A 6,239-nucleotide genomic window follows, 5' to 3' on the forward strand; every position below is an offset into this window, starting at 1 on the left:
TCCAAGTAAAGCATATATGTACATAAGCAAAGTGTGCATTGGTGAAAGCAATATACAAAAATGCATTACATTAGGAGACATGTAAATATTAGGGAATGTGTGCTCTGCAAAGAGGTGTATATTAAGCATCATTACATTCAGAAATGTGAATATGAGGAGAAAGTCACCCAGAAACAGTGGTGAATTTTCATGAGGACCTCTAAAAAAATATTCCCAAACTGTTGTGGAAATGTGGAGAACTGCTTAAGGCTGGGGAAATGAGAAAAGGAGAGAGATTGACAGATTAGTCTCTAATAGTGACTATGGCAGACTGGGCACTATATCAAGCATAGAAAATCCTATTTGGTGGTCTGCAAACATGGCTCAGCTGTTATGTGTGTGTGGGGGGGTGTGTGTGTGTGTTAATCCAGCTGTTCCCATCATTTCAAGCCACCCCATGCTTCCAGTAAGGTATAAATAGCATTTTGGTTGGGGTTTCTTCCACCATCACCTTTTTCTCCACCCCTGCCCCCCTGTGGATTCTAAACTAAATGAAACTAAACTAAAACAGGAAGGGAGAAGGTAAACAAACAGTGAGACTGATAGACTGAATCCCATGAAAATCAGTATCATTTGCAAACCAGACCATTCCACCTGACCCCCAGCTGCACATACACAGAGCGACAACATGGTCTGCTGAAAGAATATGTTAGTTGAGGCTTTGCAACAAGGAACAGGGTTCATCTGAAGCCTCTGGGAAGGTGTGTGTGTGTGTGTGTGTGTGTAGGGGGAGGGTGTAAAAACAGATGGAAATTTAATTTTTTAATGGCAGCAGCAGATGGCAAAAGACACCAAAGTGTATTCACACCATGTCAGAGCTGTTTATAGGCTGCCTGGCTACACTGCAGTGCATTCCAATCGGGTTTAGATTATTGCTCCCCAGAGACAGGCAGGCGATTGGCTTTTGAAGAGCAGTGTATTATTTTCCCTGTGTACAAATCCTGGAAATAAAAAAATTAACTATAGTTGCGGAAGCGGATGAGGGAAAGATTTAAAATAAGCTATGTGAGGATCAGAAATCCGCTGGGCATCGTTCCCTAGGGAAGGGCAGGGGGAAATAAAGAATTACCAGCTTGTAGTTTTATTTGACTGGTCTGGTTCCTGTGCCCTTAACCATTGCTCAGACATGCCAAAATACATGCAGGTGCACCTCCTCACCCCGCAAACTTCCCACACCATCGCTAAGAGCAGCGCTTGAAGAAATATCCTTCTTTGGAACCCAGCCAAAGCCAATGATACAAACCCAAGCAATTTGTGCAAATGGACTTACCATGCACAGAGCTGCTCAATTTGTAAGATTGATGCTGGGTGAGATATTTGAGAGTTTTTGTTTTGTTTCGGAGAGAAAGAGGGTTGCCTGGTATGTTTTCTCACCCCAGATTCTGCACAAAGCAAGCCTTCTTTTGCCATCCTCTGCCCAAGAAATTTGTTTGGTACATGATGGAACAGACGGAGCAGTGCATGCCAGCCAGGGGTGGGTGTAAGAGGAGAGTCGAGGAAGCCTGGAAATAGGGCAGGCTGATGACAACAAAGCAGAGGTTGGAAGGGAAAGGAGGGCAACTTGCATGTTGAAGGTCCAGGTTCAATCCCCGGCACCTTCAGGTAGCACTGGGAAAGACTGCTGCCTGAAACCTAGAGAGTTGCTGCCAGTCAGTTTTAACAATACTGAGCTAGATGAATGGGCGGTGTGTGTGTGTATGTATATATATATATATATATAGAGAGAGAGAGAGAGAGAGAGAGAGAGAGAGAGAGAGAGAGTACTTGCAAAAGCTCAGGGATAGAGCACCTGAATGGACTCTCTCTCTCTCTCTCTCTCTCTCTCTCTCTCTCTCTCTCTCTCTGTGTGTGTGTGTGTGTGTGTGTATGTAGTACTTGCAATAGCTCAGGGATAGAGCACCTGCATTGTGCACAGGTGGTCTCAGGATCGATTCCCAGAATCTCCTGGTAGGGCTGGGAACTCAGGAGAGCTGCTGCCAGTCAGTGGAGAGAATACTAAGCTGGATGGACCAATGATAGAACTCAGTATAAGGCAGCTTCTTGTGTTCCTGCTTGACATGCGCTGGTTCACTGTCTCTTCATTGGTTATTCTAAGTTGAACCATGCATTGAAAAGAGGCTTCTGACTTTAGCATTGGTAGATCTCAAAGTCATGCCATAGGCTTTCCTAGCCCTTATCCTGCGGGGGGGGGGGATCACATCTGGCAACCAATGTGCCCCTAGGGTTTCAGTTAGTACATGGGTAGATGAGTCATAAAAAGCCCAGGACACAAATTTTCATAGCCCTCTAGTAGCACTGATGATTTGCTAGAAACAATGTATTTAGCCTTAACTCTGGAAGTATATACTCAATTCTGACCAAACTAAGCCTCCTTTTTAGACTCGTCTACCCATATACTAGCGGGATGTGGGTGGCGCTGTGGGTTAAACCATAGAGCCCAGGGCTTGCCGATCAGAAGGTCAGCAGTTTGAATCCCCGTGACGGGGTGAGCTCCCGTTGCTCAGTCCCTGCTCCTGCCAACCTAGCAGTTCGAAAGCACGTCAAAGTGCAAGTAGATAAATAGGTACCACTCTGGCAGGAAGGTAAATGGCATTTCTGTGCGCTGCTCTGGTTCGCCAGAAATGGCTTAGTCATGCTGGCCATTTGACCTGGAAGCTGTACGCCAGCTCCCTCGGCCTGTAAAGCGAGATGAGCGCTGCAACCCCAGAGTCATCTGCGACTGGACCTAACAGTCAGGGGTCCCTTTACCTTACCCATATACTATCTGAAACCAAAGGGGCATTTTGGTGCTGCTAATGCAGCTCTTTGACGTCACCCCCAGAGGCACACTCCACTTTCTCTCAAGACAGATGGAAGCCAACATCAACTTTTGTTATGCTTGTAATTACATATTTTCTCATGTTGTAAGTCAACCACCTACAGCATGGTTTTAACTATGGAAAGGTGACATACAAATAAAATGATGGATGGATGTATAGACTTTTTTTGTTTGTTTGTTTAAACGGGTTGAATGGAGACCTTATCTGCTTTAACCAAGATAATGAAATTTTCTTCTTTTAGGGGCTTGTGGGGAAGGGACTGAATAGACACCTGAAGGGCTGATTCAGACATAACAAGACATTTCAGCCTCAGGAACAGAAGGAAGATTATAGTTACCTTCCCAACTCTCCAATCATAATCACTTATAATCTTTATTAATGCAACACAAAGATGAAATGATAAGATCTAAGGTGATAAGAGGGATCACCTCCCACCCCCTCAAAAGTATTATTTAGGAGGCAGTGACTATTACCCCAGACCCCGATCCTTCTTAATTCACTCCCTGTTGCATCAAGGTTTGTGCTACAGCAGAGATATAAAGGCAGAAGAATAAAGCAGTATTTTGAAGAGGATTGCATGGATGGGCTATTAAATAGACCTGTCACAGCTAATATTGTTGGAAGGCTTTCAGTTTCCATGGCGACAGTCTAACTGCTCAGTTGACAATGCTCTAAATCACTCTTCAGTGAAAGCCACCCTTTCCCCTCTTTCCCTCCTTGACTCAGAACTTTGGACATTAATATGTCTCTGAAGAGTGCCTAAAGATTGTTGTGTCGTTATTTATCCCTTCAACAATTCCTGGTTGTTGTTTTCAGGGAAAACATATGGAAGTTTACTTAGCGAGTGAATTAATTTTAACACCCATTGGTGCATGCACTTTGCACATGAAAACGGAGTGCATAGTGGTGCTCTGCCTGAGACAAGCCTGTCACAAGTGCTGGCAGCCACCCATCTATAAGATGCAGCTTTTTTCTGCATCTCAAGTGCTGTTTTCCATCAGAAGGAAGTTGAATTTTGTGCATAACAGTGGATGTTCATCACTGAGTTGCTGAAAGCTTGGTCTTACCAGATGCAGGCTTTTCAGTGTGCTTTCCTGTGACCACCACAAGCCCCTGCCATTGTAGGAACAGAACTTTGATGGACAAGTGCAATAGGGACTGCACACAGTAGGTGCAACCATGCAGCAATTTCCACCCTTTCCAACTTGAGAGCCACCACAGAAAATGCCCTGTCACACACTGCCACCACCTCCTGAACCCCACCCAGTGACAGAATATGAGCCCTCCTGGGTCAGGCCAGTGGTCCATCAAGTCCAGCATCCACTTCTCACAGTGGCCAGCCGGATGCCAATGAGAAGCCTGCAAACCAGACCTGAGTGCAACAGCACCGTCTTTGATTGTGATTCCTAGAAACTGGTATTCAGAGGCTATCACCTCCTACAGTGGACATAGCCATCACAATAGACACAATAGTCCCCATGAATTTGCTCTAGTCAATATATGTATTGTATGTAGGGATATCGCGGAGTGGGGAGTGGGGTCTGGAGGGAGCACACTTCCCCACCAGCAGGCAGCCACGTCTGCCTGCACGCGTGACCTTGGGGTGCAGGGAAACCCCCCCCCCAGACAAGCCACAGCTGTCTGGTACAACGTGCCACCTCTGCATGACCTTTCGCGATCTCAGCAGTTTGCGGTGTCCTGTCTGTAATCCTTTTCCATGAGACTTTTGTCTCCTACATCATACACTGTGCAAGGGGAAAATGATGCTGTGGAACAGGTGCCAAAATAGCTTCGTACCACCCCACAATCTCGAGACGGAAGATGTGTAAAGGTCACAGCCCAAAAATGTATCTGCCTGGCTTGCATATTTGTCTCAATAAAAAGAGGCTCCACAGGAATGGTGGTAGCTCGCTCACTCGCTTCAGACCACCTGTGCGCAGCTCACATAATGATCAACACCTGTCTTGGGCCTTCACTTCAATTGTACTTGTTTTTATATATGCAGTTGCACCATATTGTCTTTATTGTATTGTGAAATCAATTCAAGACCCTTCGTAAGAAGAGTTTCATAAGTGAAATTAAAAATAGTCTCTTTTAAAGTCACCCCAGTTGGGGGCCAGCACTACATCATGTGGGAAATGAACCTTGCGAAATGTATGTAGACACAGGAATGGTGCTTTGAAATTGCAAAGTTGTGCTTTTAGTTTCTTTCCTGCCAGATCCCTATCTGTCACCTGTCATCTGGTAAGCGTGTGCTCTGAGGAATTCAGGGGTTCCTCAATAACAAGATGTCAATGAAATGATTTTCAAACGCTTTATTTAACAAATAGAAATCTTAAATAAAGCAAAAAAAGCAATGGCATGCAGATGAGATTAATCATATTTTCCAGCAAATATCGCAAGAAACAAAAAATGAAGAAGCTCCCATGGAATATGCTTTGTCCAATGGTTACCAACCTTGTCCTGCAATGTGAAACTAGAACATAATGTTATGAGTTGGGGAGCAGGGGAGGAAGAAGGTTGCATGTGAGATCCTACTAACCCCTGGACCAAGCAAGTGCTAAATATAAGCCAGGATAGCTTCCTGTGTTGAGGCTATAGCCCATGATGGGCCAGTAAAGAAACAAAGGAAAGGGGTTATGTGTGAGATTGCATATGGGTAGACTTCCTCATCCAGCTCCTGGTTAGAAGGATGAAGCCAGAGTTTGGAGTTCAGTTGCACTGCAGTGATGTGATCCAGAAGTAAAGCAGCAAGTTGGAGAGACAGTCAGGCAAGAGACATTCCCAGCCCTACCAGCCAGTCAATAGTTAAGAATGATGGGAATTGTAGTCCACAGGTTCCGCCTCCGCTTTAAAGGATCAAATCATGCTTTGCTATCAGATCCTGGTTGATGTGAAACAAGCCAGTAAGACAAGAAGGGACCAAGGACATGAGCCAGAGACCACAAACTGGAAAAACCCCAATATAGTGTGGTGGGTGGGGAAAAGCAAACTAAAACCTCCAGCCAATAGGTGCCCGGGCAATGTGTCCCGCTTTTTTTCATTGTCAGCATTCTGCGTTGCGGAAACGGCAAGTCCTTCGCTTGTGGCTCTCCCTGCAGCTTGCGCAGTTCTCTTATTCCAGCCGAGGCTGTTGTGGTGGGCGTGCAGCTTGTGTGTGCTGCTGCATCAGTGCACATCCTCCTGGTCAGATTCTCAGTTGTCGGTGAGGTCCTTGCGGTGGACCCTCAGTTGGGATGATGAGTTTGACTGGAATCCTTGAGCTGACCTCTCGGCGGCTTCAATTGCCAGGGCCTCCTCTGGGGCGACATGGAACATCAGGTCCTTCTTGTAGAGGCACCGCTGCAGGTTCTCAGTCCGCCTCAAGGCGGTCGCGGAGCA

This window comes from Podarcis filfolensis (genome assembly GCF_964270895.1).
Source record: "Podarcis filfolensis genome assembly, chromosome: 8".
Taxonomy (NCBI): Eukaryota; Metazoa; Chordata; class Lepidosauria; order Squamata; family Lacertidae; genus Podarcis; species Podarcis filfolensis.